The sequence below is a fragment of the Podarcis raffonei genome, chromosome 14 (genome assembly GCF_027172205.1).
Source record: "Podarcis raffonei isolate rPodRaf1 chromosome 14, rPodRaf1.pri, whole genome shotgun sequence".
NCBI lineage: Eukaryota > Metazoa > Chordata > Lepidosauria > Squamata > Lacertidae > Podarcis > Podarcis raffonei.
Window position 1 is genome coordinate 38,119,750 of NC_070615.1, and position 13,223 is coordinate 38,132,972.

Consider the following 13,223-nt stretch of genomic DNA (forward strand, 5'->3'; position numbering starts at 1 on the left):
CACTTGGAACTCCCTGCCTCTTGACACCAGGCAGGAGCCTTCGCTGGACTCTTCTTGGCGCCTGCTAAAAACATTTTTGTTTATGCAAACGTACCTGGATATCTAGAAGGCTTGTGTGGTTTTAGTTTATTGCTGGTTTTAATTTTCCGAATGCTTCAAATGCTTTTACTATTAATCTTACTGTTTTATTCTTTTTGTAAATCGCCTTGATGTTTTCTACCACCAAGCAGTGTATAAATTTTACAAAACAAATAAATAGTGCATTTTGACACTGCACATATTTATTTAAGATTTCAGTACAGGGGATTACCCAGCGGGAAGGTAAACGGCGTTCCGTGTGCTGCGCTGGCTCGCCAGATGCAGCTTGTCACGCTGGCCACGTGACCCGGAAGTGTCTGCGGACAGCGCTGGCTCCCGGCCTATAGAGTGAGATGAGCGCACAACCCTAGAGTCTGGCAAGACTGGCCCATACGGGCAGGGGTACCTTTACCTTTAACAGGAGATTACATGGGAACAACATAGCCCTTCCACATGGTGGTCTGAAAAGCAGGAAGAGTAAATAGAAATTGCCCCTTATTGACATACACCGGTGTGGGGTGGGGTGGGGTGGGAGGAAACCAGGTTCCATCAAACCTGCCTTTCCAAATTACACCCTTTACACCCTCCAAACTACACCTCTCCTATGCTGAGATTCCCAAAGTACTATATCCCATCCATCGCATACCTTCCAACATTCCGCAGGGGAATTTAGATACGTTTCTCACTCCCCCGCCACTGACCCTCCTTGATCCTCCATTTTTTGTCCGCCGCCCCCCCCCACACACACACTGCAGAGCAGATCTGCCATCACCACACCAAGAGCACACACATGCCGAGAAAACTCCTTAATCCCTATTTTATTTTATTTTATTAGTTTAATTTAGTTTAGTTTTAGTTTATTCTTTGGAAGATTTACAAAAAGAGAAAACCCACACAAATAAATTTTAGAAAGGGGCAAGATTAGACGCGGAAGATCGGAGCATTTTTATTTTATTTTTAATCACGACTCCTTGCACTCCACTCCACTCCCCCTTTCTTTCCGCCCAGGGTGACCCTGCCCTCCGCCTACCCCTTGGAGCCGGCATGTCACACAGAGCTGGGTCTCGGTGGTGGCAGCCTCTCCTTCTCCTCCTCCTCGCCTGGTCTCCAGCAGCTCCTATGAGCTGCCCAAGGAAGATGGCCGGCAGTGGCAGCTATGGAGAAGCCACAGAGAGGCAATGGGATGCAAGGGCAGAGGAAGGGGGTGTGGTAGGGCGGACTACCCCAGGTGTCACCACTGAGGGGAGTGACAAAATGCCGGGCGGCACTCACCACGGGGCCTGCAGCACGCCTGAGCCACACGTCTCTCCTAGGAGTGACGTGATGGCTTGGGCGCCCGCAGGCTCCATACTGCCCCAAACGGTTTGTCTGCCGCCTCCCTCTAGGCTGTAGGGCGGCTGAGTGGGAAGAGGCAGGCGGACTCCTTGGAGGCCCCTGGAGCACCCTGCCCTAGCTGGCCCCACCCCTGGGCGCAGGGCACGATTAGTTTGCTCCGCCACTGATGGAATGCCCCTTTGCGCCTGCCACTGTCATAGCTGCTGCGCAGGACAAGCACCAGCTCCTCTTCCTCCTCAATCTCAGTGACGGGGAAAATAGGATCAAATAAAAAACTGGGATGGGTTTTGTAATTCTGGGACTGTCCCTGGAAAACAGGAACACTTGGGAGACACGACCTTGCAAGCCCAAGTCTTCAAAGGGAGTTGTTGCCTTCCAACACTGCACAATTGTCCGTTTTGCTGCAGTTGGCGTAAAGACTGCTGCAGGTCTTTGCAGGGCAAAGCTGGATTCATGTCACTTCTAACAAGATCAAAGGCAAAGAGGGGTCAAGATTTATCAAGTGGCCGGCAACTCCTGAGACAATGTTAAAAACCTTTACCCAAAACTTGCACACAATACTACATTTCGGCAGTGTTACAGGCCCACAGAGGGGTGATATCAGAGCTACAATTCCCAATGCCCTTAACGAAACACAGATCCCAGAGTTCTCTGGGGAAATCATGTGCTTTGAATGTATGATGCATTTGCAGATAGATAAGGGAAGTCTGCAAGCCTCTGGTTTTCTCTGAGCATGCTCATACCTCCCTAGTTTCTCAGTAGCTCCAATTTTGTTCCATTCCTGTTGGCACTCACTACCCAAGCTGGCTATTACAGGGGGTTATTTGCATCATTGAACCAAGTCGTAGAACCCAAGCTGCTCTTGTCTCAGAATTTGGCTGACCTTGACATACTGTTATGTGTTTTGTTTTGTTTTGCTTTGTTTTAAGCGCACACCTCACAGAGCCCTGTGTGTCGCTGGTGCAACACCGTGTCTGCCCTTCCGCCCTAATACAGACTCTGGTGAAGGAAGGAATGCAAGGCTGGGAGCTACTGACTGGCCAAGCCAGGCATTTACTGCAGAAATGTCTGCAAGCAGAAGCTGCAGCCTTCCAATCCAGGTATTTAAGAAGGGAACCCTGGATCACGCTAGAACGTGCCATTCTCTGCAGCCTTTTGTTGAACAGAGCACACTGCCTCTGTCTGCGCACTGCTATGCTCCATATGCCTGCCACCATTTGACGACAATGAAAACGTCCCCGAATGCTATGAGCCCATCTGGAGAAGTGGCACTCAGACTAATTTCCTGGCTTACAGTGCAAGGAGGGCTCCGTTTTTGTTTTTGTTTAAATCGATTATCCCCCCGGCAATGATAGGAACATTACCGCAGCAAGCCGAGCAATATTTCCCGTGATTCAAACCATAAATTCCTCTTGTGTACTCAAACTAAGAAAAGGACAGAAAAAATAAAGGGGTTTGAGCAACAGGGGAAGAAGCCTGATTGCCTTCCTAAAGATTCGTAGGAACCTAATCATGAGTCAGACCATTGGGTCAGCTAGGCTAGCATTGTCTACACCAAATATAGCCGTCTTTTGAAATACACCCTTCTTCTAACTTTGCAATGGAGTTTTCCGGCCAAGTAATGTGTACAAAAATGCATGTGCTAGGGTAGAAGTGCACCTACAAATGCATGTGTTGGTAAAAATAATATGGAAATGTGAAGATCGGAATTTAAGATTTGAGGGGGAAAGAGAAACCAAAACAGACAGATTTGACCATCCAATAAGCTTCCTTAGGGAGGGCACCATTACCGTAAAGGCTATCTCTCCAGGAGGTAACAGGAAGTGTGACCTTGGCTGATGATCTAAGAGGTTCCTCTACCGCACAGGCAGAATTAGAGCCAGCATAGGTCCCAACTTGGAGGCTGTTTCCCCCAAACCACTTCCACCTGTCCCACATCTGATGCCATAGGTTGTGCCATGTGTGTGGTAGGTGGAGATGTGGCTATTTGTGCACCATTGGTGATGAGAGCAAATTCCGCATGTAGCATAGCAGACCCATGTCCAAGCCAGGCATGGGGAACTCAGCTGACAGGCAGAAACTCCAAGCCTACTGAATCAGCTATGCAATGTGTTAAGCAGCTGATCCCTGCAGAAAGCAGACTTGGGAGTCCCCACCTATCAGCTGGTTTTATTTTGTTGTGTGGCCTGCCATGTTCCAACTGAAAAATTGGGCCACCCGCCATCACAGTGCGGGTGAGAGAGCCAGTGTGGTGTAGTGGTTAAGAGCGGTAGTCTCGTAATCTGGGGAACCAGGTTCGCATCTCCGCTCCTCCACATGCAGCTGCTGGGTGACCTTGGGCTAGTCACACTTCTTTGAAGTCTCTCAGCCCCACTCACCTCACAGAGTGTTTGTTGTGGGGGAGGAAGGGAAAGGAGAATGTTAGCCGCTTTGAGACTCCTTCGGGTAGTGATAAAGCGGGATATCAAATCCAAACTCCTCCTCCTCCTCCTCTTCTTCTTCTTCTTCTTCTTCTTCTTCTTCTTCTTCACAGTGATGCCAGGTAAGTGGAAGGTTGGTAGGACCCATCCACCTGTCAAAGTGGCCCACTCAGGTTAGGGAAACCCAAAATCTGGCCCTCAAGTTCCCCATCCCCGATCCAAAGCCATGGGAAGGATGCGACAGGACAAGGAATTGCCTCATTCATCTCTGTCCCAAGCTCATTTAGGGATTGAATCAATGTCAGCACTTTGAATTGGGCTGAAGAGTGAACAGGCTGCCATTGGAGGCCCTTCAAGTTGGGTGAGATGGGATACCAGTAAACTATACCCAACAAAATCCAAGCATCTAGATTCAGGAAGGTAGCCATGTTGGTCTGACGCAGTCGAAATAAATTACTCTGTGCTAACTGAATCTTCTGGGCCATCTTCAAGGGCAGCCCCACGTGCATCAGATTACAGTAGCCTAATCAAGAGGTCACCATGGCACAGAGCTATAGCACACGGGAACAAGTCTGCGAAAAATAGAGAAGATACATTAATGGGCTAGCTCCATTACATCACCTTCCCCCTTTCTTGCATAGTCACAGCGAACCAAAGAATGCATTATAGGTTTCTTGAACAAATGGAGCCTGCCCACACGGTATGACTCAGATGAAAATCAATTAGTGTGGATTAGCTGTGGAAACAATCAATGCCACTTAAGTCCACACCCTAGCAACAAAAAGATCAGTTGTGACAAACTAACCAACTTTCAAGTGTTCAGATCCCTGCCCTTTTAAATGTGCCTGGCAACATCCATAATGACAGGTTTATGTCATCGGAGCTTTTGGGGAATGGGATTTTTCCCCAAATCAAAGAACAATTATCTCTCCCTTGTTTCTGCGTACGCCTGCACGCAAAAGAGTGAGCATTTGACTTATTGTGATCGTCCACCTCATTGTAATAATGACTCATTCACACTTAAGAGCATCTGCAGGCACTACGCTCTCCTGGTATTGGAGGAAAGTTTTGCTCCTGCTGCCAATACAGTTTAATTAAGGGCAAAACCCTGCCAACACAGTAGAAAGCATCTCCTTGGTTAGTGAACATCTGGGACAGACACACAGGGCCCAGCAGTATTCAAAGAGGTAACTGTCAGCTGCCCAAGCATGTTCTTTCTGTCTTTGAGCTCTGGGCACTTACACACAGACATTAAGCAAAAGGTTTCATCACAGGTTTTAAAGACTTGCTGGAATCTCTGCAACAACTATCATCATGCACAGCCCCCCTCCCCATGACCTGATCCTGGGCCCCAGGTTGTCTCTCAACATAATCTGGCCCCAAAATCAATTCAGAGGTAGGAGTGTCCCGTCCCCCAGAACAGGGGGGCCAATCCTGATGGCTGCTGTTCCACCAGCATGTTGCCTGCAGGGAGCACACTGGCAAAGCGGACCCCAGCAGCCAGCAGGACCGAATCCTCCACTCACTAGCTGGTGAGTGGATGGGTCAATCCTGCTCAGTTTCCCTGCATGTGTGTGTATCCTGCTGCTGCAAACAGGCTCACACAGAGAAGTCTCCTTATTCCTGTCCAATATCCAGAGGCGGGTTTAGTGCATCTCGACTGGTTCCCCCACACAGGGCACCGAGTCAAGACCTAGTAAAGTGCTTGCTAAGGGAAGGAAGCGTGAGGGCTCTGACAGTGTCATGGAGGAGGAGGAGGAAGAGGAAGAGTTTGGATTTGAAATCCCTCTTTATCACTACCCGAAGGAGTCTCAAAGTGGCTAACTTTCTCCTTTCCCTTCCTCCCCCACAACAGACACTCTGTGAGGTGAGTGGGGCTGAGAGACTTCAAAGAAGTGTGACTAGCCCAAGGTCACCCAGCAGCTGCATGTGGAGGAGCGGAGACGCAAACCCAGTTCACCAGATTACGAGTCTTAACCACTACACCACACTGGCTCTCCTCCCTCCTTCTCCAATCCTAGTTAGCACTCACCCAGCTTTGGGAAGGAGATGGGAGGGCTCTAGGACTCTGTCAGGGTGCCACATTACCAAAGCCCACTCCAGTAATACTCTGGACAGCTCTTGTTCATCCTATGAGGACTCCATGCCCAATATCAGGTCAGGGCTGGGCTTGCCAGGCAACTGAAAAGTGGCACCATTTAGAGGGAGGCTAAAGTCTGTTCGTTTTCCAGAAAGCAGGGAGCTTGACATTAGGACAGAGGTGGAAAAGAGTTCCTTCTTGTCACTTTCCTTTAATCAAAAGGCAGCAGTCCAGGAGCAAGGAAATACAGTGGTACCTCGGGTTACAGATGCTTCAGGTTACAGAAGCTTCAGGTTACAGACTCTGCTAACCCAGAAATAGTACCTCGGGTTAAGAACTTTGCTTCAGGATGAGAACAGAAATCGTGCAGTGGCAGCAGGAGGCCCCATTAGCTAAAGTGGTGCTTCAGGTTAAGAACAGTTTCAGGTTAAGAACGGACCTCCAGAACGAATTAAGTTATTTACCCGAGGTACCACTGTATACTCTTTCAAAATGGTCCTGTGGGGACAACAGTGTCCCATCATGATGTAGCATCAGGGCCAGCCCATCCCGTTTTGCCGATTAGGGTGAAATGGAAAGATACCTGGATCAAGAAGTTGGGGCTTCCAGGTTCTCTCACAAGAGGTCCCTGAGATCTCGCTGGAACCCACACCTGCCTCTCCTTGCTTCTCCGGAGACAGCATGGAGACAAGATCTCACAACAACTCACCGGAAGCCACCGCTTCTCCTTGCTTCTCTGGTGGTGGCAGGGGCAGGCAGAATGCCCATAGGGGCATCAGCCCTTAGTATTCTGCTGCCCAAGGCAGCTTTCTCAGTCTGCCTCCTGGGTGGGCCAGCTCTGTGTAGTGTTGTCCCTAAAGGTAAAGGAACCCCTGACCAATAGGTCCAGTCATGACTGACTCTGGGGTTGCAGCACTCATCTTGCTTTACTGGCTGAGGGAGCCGGCGTACAGCTTCCGGGTCAAGTGGCCAGCATGACTAAGCCGCTTCTGGCAAACCAGAGCAGCGCACGGAAACGCCGTTTACCTACTTATCTACTTGCACTTTGATGTGCTTTGGAACTGCTAGGTTGGCAGGAGCAGGGACCGAGCAACGGGAGCTCACCCCGTCGTGTTGATTTGAACCACCAACCTTCTGATCGGCAAGCCCAAGGCTCAGTGGTTTAGACCACAGCGCCACCCGCGTCCCTAGCGTTGTCCCTGTTGTTGTTGTTGTTGTTGTTTAGTCGTTTAGTCGTGTCCGACTCTTCGTGACCCCATGGACCAGAGCATGCCAGGCACTTCTGTCCTCCACTGCCTCCCGCAGTTTGATCAAACTCATGCTGGTAGCTTCAAGAACACCATCCAACCATCTCATCCTCTGTCGTCCCCTTTTCCTTGTGCCCTCCATCTTTCCCAACATGAGGGTCTTTTCCAGGGAGTCTTCTCTTCTCATGAGGTGGCCAAAGTATTGGAGCCTCAGCTTCACGATCTGTCCTTCCAGTGAGCACTCAGGGCTGATTTCCTTAAGAATGGATACGTTTGATCTTCTTGCAGTCCATGGGACTCTCAAGAGTCTCCTCCAGCACCATAATTCAAAAGCATCAATTCTTCGGCGATCAGCCTTCTTTATGGTCCAGCTCTCACTTCCATACATCACTACTGGGAAAACCATAGCTTTTACTATACGGACCTTTGTTGGCAAGGTGATGTCTCTGCTTTTTAAGATGTTGTCTAGGTTTGCCATCGCCTTTCTCCCAAGGAGCAGGCGTCTTTTAATTTCGTGACTGCTGTCACCATCTGCAGTGATCATGGAGCCCAAGAAAGTAAAATCTCTTACTGCCTCCATTTCTTCCCCTTCTATTTGCCAGGAGGTGATGGGACCAGTGGCCATGATCTTCGTTTTTTTTGATGTTGAGCTTCAGACCATATTTTGCGCTCTCCTCTTTCACCCTCAATAAAAGGTTCTTTAATTCCTCCTCACTTTCTGCCATCAAGGTTGTGTCATCTGCATATCTGAGGTTATTGATATTTCTTCCGGCTATCTTAATTCCGGCTTCGGATTCATCCAGCCTAGCCTTTCGCATGATGAATTCTGCATATAAGTTAAATAAGCAGGGAGACAATATACAGCCTTGTCGTACTCCTTTCCCAATTTTGGACCAATCAGTTGTTCCATATCCAGTTCTAACTGTAGCTTCTTGTCCCACATAGAGATTTCTTAGGAGACAGATGAGGTGATCAGGCACTCCCATTTCTTTAAGAACTTGCCATAGTTTGCTGGGGTCGACACAGTCAAAGGCTTTTGCATAGTCAATGAAGCAGAAGTAGATGTCTTTCTGGAACTCTCTAGCTTTCTCCATAATCCAGCGCATGTTTGCAATTTGGTCTCTGGTTCCTCTGCCTCTTCTAAATCCAGCTTGCACTTCTGGGAGTTCTCGGTCCACATACTGCTTGAGCCTTCCTTGTAGAATTTTAAGCATAACCTTGCTAGCGTGTGAAATGAGTGCAATTGTGCGGTAGTTGGAGCATTCTTTGGCACTGCCCTTCTTTGGGATTGGGATGTAGACTGATCTTCTCCAATCCTCTGGCCACTGCTGAGTTTTCCAAACTTGCTGGCATATTGAGTGTAGCACCTTAACAGGATCATCTTTTAAAATTTTAAATAGTTCAGCTGGAATACCATCACTTCCACTGGCCTTGTTATTTGCAGTGCTTTCTAAGGCCCATTTGACTTCACTCTCCAGAATGTCTGGCTCAAGGTCAGCAACCACACTACCTGGGGTGTACGAGACATCCATATCTTTCTGGTATAATTCCTCTGTGTATTCTTGCCACCTCTTCTTGATGTCTTCTGCTTCTGTTAGGTCCTTACCACTTTTGTCCTTTATTATGGTGATCTTTGTACGAAATGTTCCTTTCATATTTCCGATTTTCTTGAACAGATCTCTGGTTCTTCCCATTCTGTTGTTTTCCTCTATTTCTTTGCATTGCTCGTTTAAGAAGGCCTTCTTGTCTCTCCTTGCTATTCTTTGGAAATCTGCATTCAATTTCCTGTATCTTTCACTATCTCCCTCGCATTTTGCTTGCCTTCTCTCCCCCGCTATTTGTAAGGCCTCGTTGGACAGCCACTTTGCTTTCTTGCATTTCTTTTTCATTGGGATGGTTTTAGTTGCTGCCTCCTGTATAATGTTGCAAGCCTCCACCCATAGTTCTTCAGGCACTCTGTCCAGCAAATCTAAATCCTTAAACCTGTTCCTCACTTCCACTGTGCATTCATAAGGGATTTGGTTTAGATTGTATCTTACCGGCCCAGAGGTTTTTCCTACTTTCTTCAGTTTAAGCTTGAATTTTGCTATAAGAAGCTGATGATCTGAGCCACAGTCAGCTCCAGGTCTTGTTTTTGCTGAGGGTATAGAGCTTCTCCATCTTTGGCTGCAGAGAATATAATCAATCTGATTTTGATGTTGCCCATCTGGTGATGTCCATGTGTAGAGTCGTCTCTTGTGTTGTTGGAAAAGCGTGTTTGTGATGACCAGCTTGTTCTCTTGACAGAACTCTATTAGCCTTTGCCCTGCTTCGTTTTGATCTCCAAGGCCAAACTTGCCAGTTGTTCCTTTTATCTCTTGATTCCCTACTTTAGCATTCCAATCCCCTATAATGAGAAGAACATCCTTCTTTGGTGTCACTTCTATAAGGTGTTGTAAGTCTTCATAGAATTGGTCAATTTCAGTTTCTTCAGCACCAGTAGTTGGTGCATAAACTTGGATTACTGTGATGTTAAAAGGTCTGCCTTGGATTCGTATCGAGATCATTCTATCATTTTTGAGATTGCATCCCAGTACAGCTTTCGCCACTCTTTTGTTGACTATGAGGGCCACTCCATTTCTTTTACGGGTTTCTTGCCCACAGTAGTAGATATGATAGTCATACGAACTGAATTCGCCCACTCCCATCCATTTTAGTTCACTGATGCCCAGGATGTCAATATTTATTCTTGCCATCTCATTTTTGACCACATCCAACTTACCCAGGTTCATGGTTCTTACATTCCAGGTTCCTATGCAATATTTTTCTTTACAGCATTGGACTTTCCTTTCGCTAGCGTTGTCCCTAGGGGAGGATTTTTTTTAAATGATATTTATTAAGAATTTTGAAATTACAAAAAAGACAAGAAGAAAAAGAAAGAAGAAAGAAAAAAAATAAAGTAACAACAATAGAAAGACAAACAACAGTCGAACATTACAACTCAGTAAAGTTCAAAAACAAAAAGCAAAAGCAAAAACACATAACACATCAAAAATCCCAAAAGAAAAATAAACTGCAAAAATTTAAAAACAAATCCATTATTCCCAAAACCTTAACTGTCATAACCTTATTTCATCGACCTCCTCACCCCTCTTTTTCTTGTATTCTAGTTATTAATTATACCAGCAAATCCTTTCCATTTTTCATAACATCCTGTCATTAAATTACCTTGATCTATTTAAACATATATTACATAAAAATAAAAAAGACAAAACCCTAAAATTTTAAACTTGTCTTATTCATACAAATTTCTCTTAACTTTAAATATTCTTGCAACACTCTTTTTACCAATTCTGCTAAAGTCAAATAATTTCACTCCAACATTTTTCCACTATTCATTAATTTTCCAAAGCAAATCCTAAATAAAAAATTTTTTTTTCCAATCTTCATCCATGGTCTCTTCCCCTGGTCCCGGGTTTAGTCAGTCCTTTCTGTCCCATCCATCTAGTTCATTAACCTGGTAGTCTTATGTCCGAGGCCCTTAAGTCTCTTCCATGCCCCCTCTGCGAGTCTTCTTCATATTTGTATCTGTACTCCACACTGAACTCCATGTAATTTTTAAAAACATATTTCAAACCCCCCTTCGAAATTGAGGGCCCACACATTCCCAGACTCCTCACGGCCCATTACCAGACTTGGAAAGTCAAAACCTCCCTGCATAGGGGGGGGGTCTATCCAACCCCCCATATCCAAGCCAAATACAACTTTGTCTCTCCAAATCTGGCTTTTCCCCAGTTCATTTGTCAGTTCCAACAGCTCATTTTCCTGTTGGGCCACAACTCCCTCCATCTCTATCGCCTGAGGACCAACAACTACCTCTTCCCTTATCTGATCTGTCAGAGCTGATTCCTGAGTGGGTTCCATGTGGATACCCACTGCCTGTCCAGAATTTCTAGTCGTAGCAGTCATCAAATCCACCTTCTCGTGTAATTGCTCTATTAAAAGACTTGTCAAATCCATCTTCTCATGCAGCTGTTCCAGTAAAACGCTTTTCTTGCAAAAAGCACGCACCAAAGCCTCTGAATACATTGTTATGCTAGGTCAACAGTCCTTTCCCACGATGTTAATCTATTTAGAGCTGCAAGGCTTCCCAGTTCAAATACAGTAACAATGTCCCAAGCTCCCTCTGGGGGAAAACTTCACTTTGTATCCATCTCTTTTTTCAAAGGCAGATCTAATAACAAAGTTTCTTTTTTCTAGTATTTTATTAATACTTGTTCCTTTAAAATGCAAAGGAGAACAATGGAATCACTATCTTTCTCTTCTCTTAACTATCTGTCAAAGGCGTTTGTCTGTAGTCAATGAACTTCCCAAATGCTTCTGTCCTGACACCCCGCTCCCAGGTTCAAGACTATGGCAGATTACTTTTCTTTACACTCTCTTCTGCAGGTTGAAACAGTCCGATAAAGAGTCCCCCCTCTTCTCCTGCTTCCGAAGGGGGGTTCAGCAATTTTTAATGATGAAAATTGATCTTTTGAAAGCGATTTTTTTTAGACTTTAGTTTGCCGTGTCTTTGCTTTACTCTATCTACAAAGAACGGAAGGCTGACTTCCTGTTTAGGCCTTCTCGTTTCAGTACCAAATTAAAATAGATTTCTTAGTCCAATTTTGCTTTCTACTCGCAGGTCATTATTTGTAATCCAATTGTCCAGAGTTGAGGTACTCACGAGTAGTTGTTTTAAAGACCGAATTGTCCCAGGAAAAAGGCAGCGCTCTCCAGCAATGGCTATGCGGCTTCACTCCACGGAAGAAGCGGTTGACTCTCAGCACCGCGCCGCTTCCCCCTCGTCGCTCCGGAGCCCTTTACGGGTTCCTTTACGGGTTGGGGGGGCGCTAAAGGTGCCCGCCGAGTCCCATGGTCACAGGCTTCATCCGCCTGTGATTTTGAAAGGGTCCCCGCTTCGCCGTAGGGGGAAAGACCCGTTTCCCGTGGAGCTAATCCCTCCAGATCAGAGGGAATCCGCCATTACCGATGGCACCACCCCGGAAGTCCCCTAGCGGAGGATTATTAGGGAAAAGACTGTGATGCCTAGGACTTGAGTGGGAAGTGAGATTGCACTTGCAAGCCATGGCCTTCCAGTGTCAGTGCTCCCAGCTCCCCTCGCCCCGGCCTCCAGTGGCTACACTTTCAGCATCAGTGTGAAAGGAGAACTGTGTGTGTATGTACAGATAAGGCTTGCAGGTCCTCCCCTCCCCAGATACAGACCGATGAGCTAGACCACTAGTCCAATCAGTGAAACACTGAGCTTTTGCTTGGCAACCATAGTTGGAAACTAAGTGGCTCTTATCTTCTGCGGTGACACAATTACAGCCGTCTTAGCTACAAACCTATTTAATTGATCGCCAGAATGATCATTGGGAATTTTATAGTGTGTTCTCTTTTACTGTGTTTCTTTTCATTGGTGAGATAAGGGCTATTATGTACGATTTGTCAGAATAAGCCTTTTAATATCTGTATATGATGCTCGTTTTTTTTTAATGTCCCATGGCAAAGACGCTGGCAGCACAATCCCAAACCTATCTGCTCAGTCCCAGAGTGTTCCAAGGGTAGAGAGATAAATAAAGTGCTATGGCACTGCTTCAACTTAGGGGTGGGGATCTGAATCTGGTTGGTGGACTGAATCCTTTTCTCTGCCCCTTGAACCAGGGGGTAGAGTTTGACAGGTGGACAGGGGCTTCCACATGCCCATCACATGAAGTCACCTGACGTCACATTGACACCATTTTTGCGTAGCACTCTGCATGGGGCTTTGCAAGTCTGGAGGATCAATGAAGGAGTTTTTCAATAATAATAATAATAATAATAGAAGATTTGTTACAAAAAGAAAAGTGCAAACATAACACAAATAAATTTTAAAAGAATAAAAAAATGTAAACATCACCGCCTGGAGGAACAAGGGTGCAAAGATATAGTGCAGCTCCAAAGGACAATGTAGATCTGTGATGAGTAAACTACAGTTTCCAGGATTCATGGGGTGTGTGTGTGTGATGTGATTTAAATGTACATTGTGCATGCAGTCAGCAT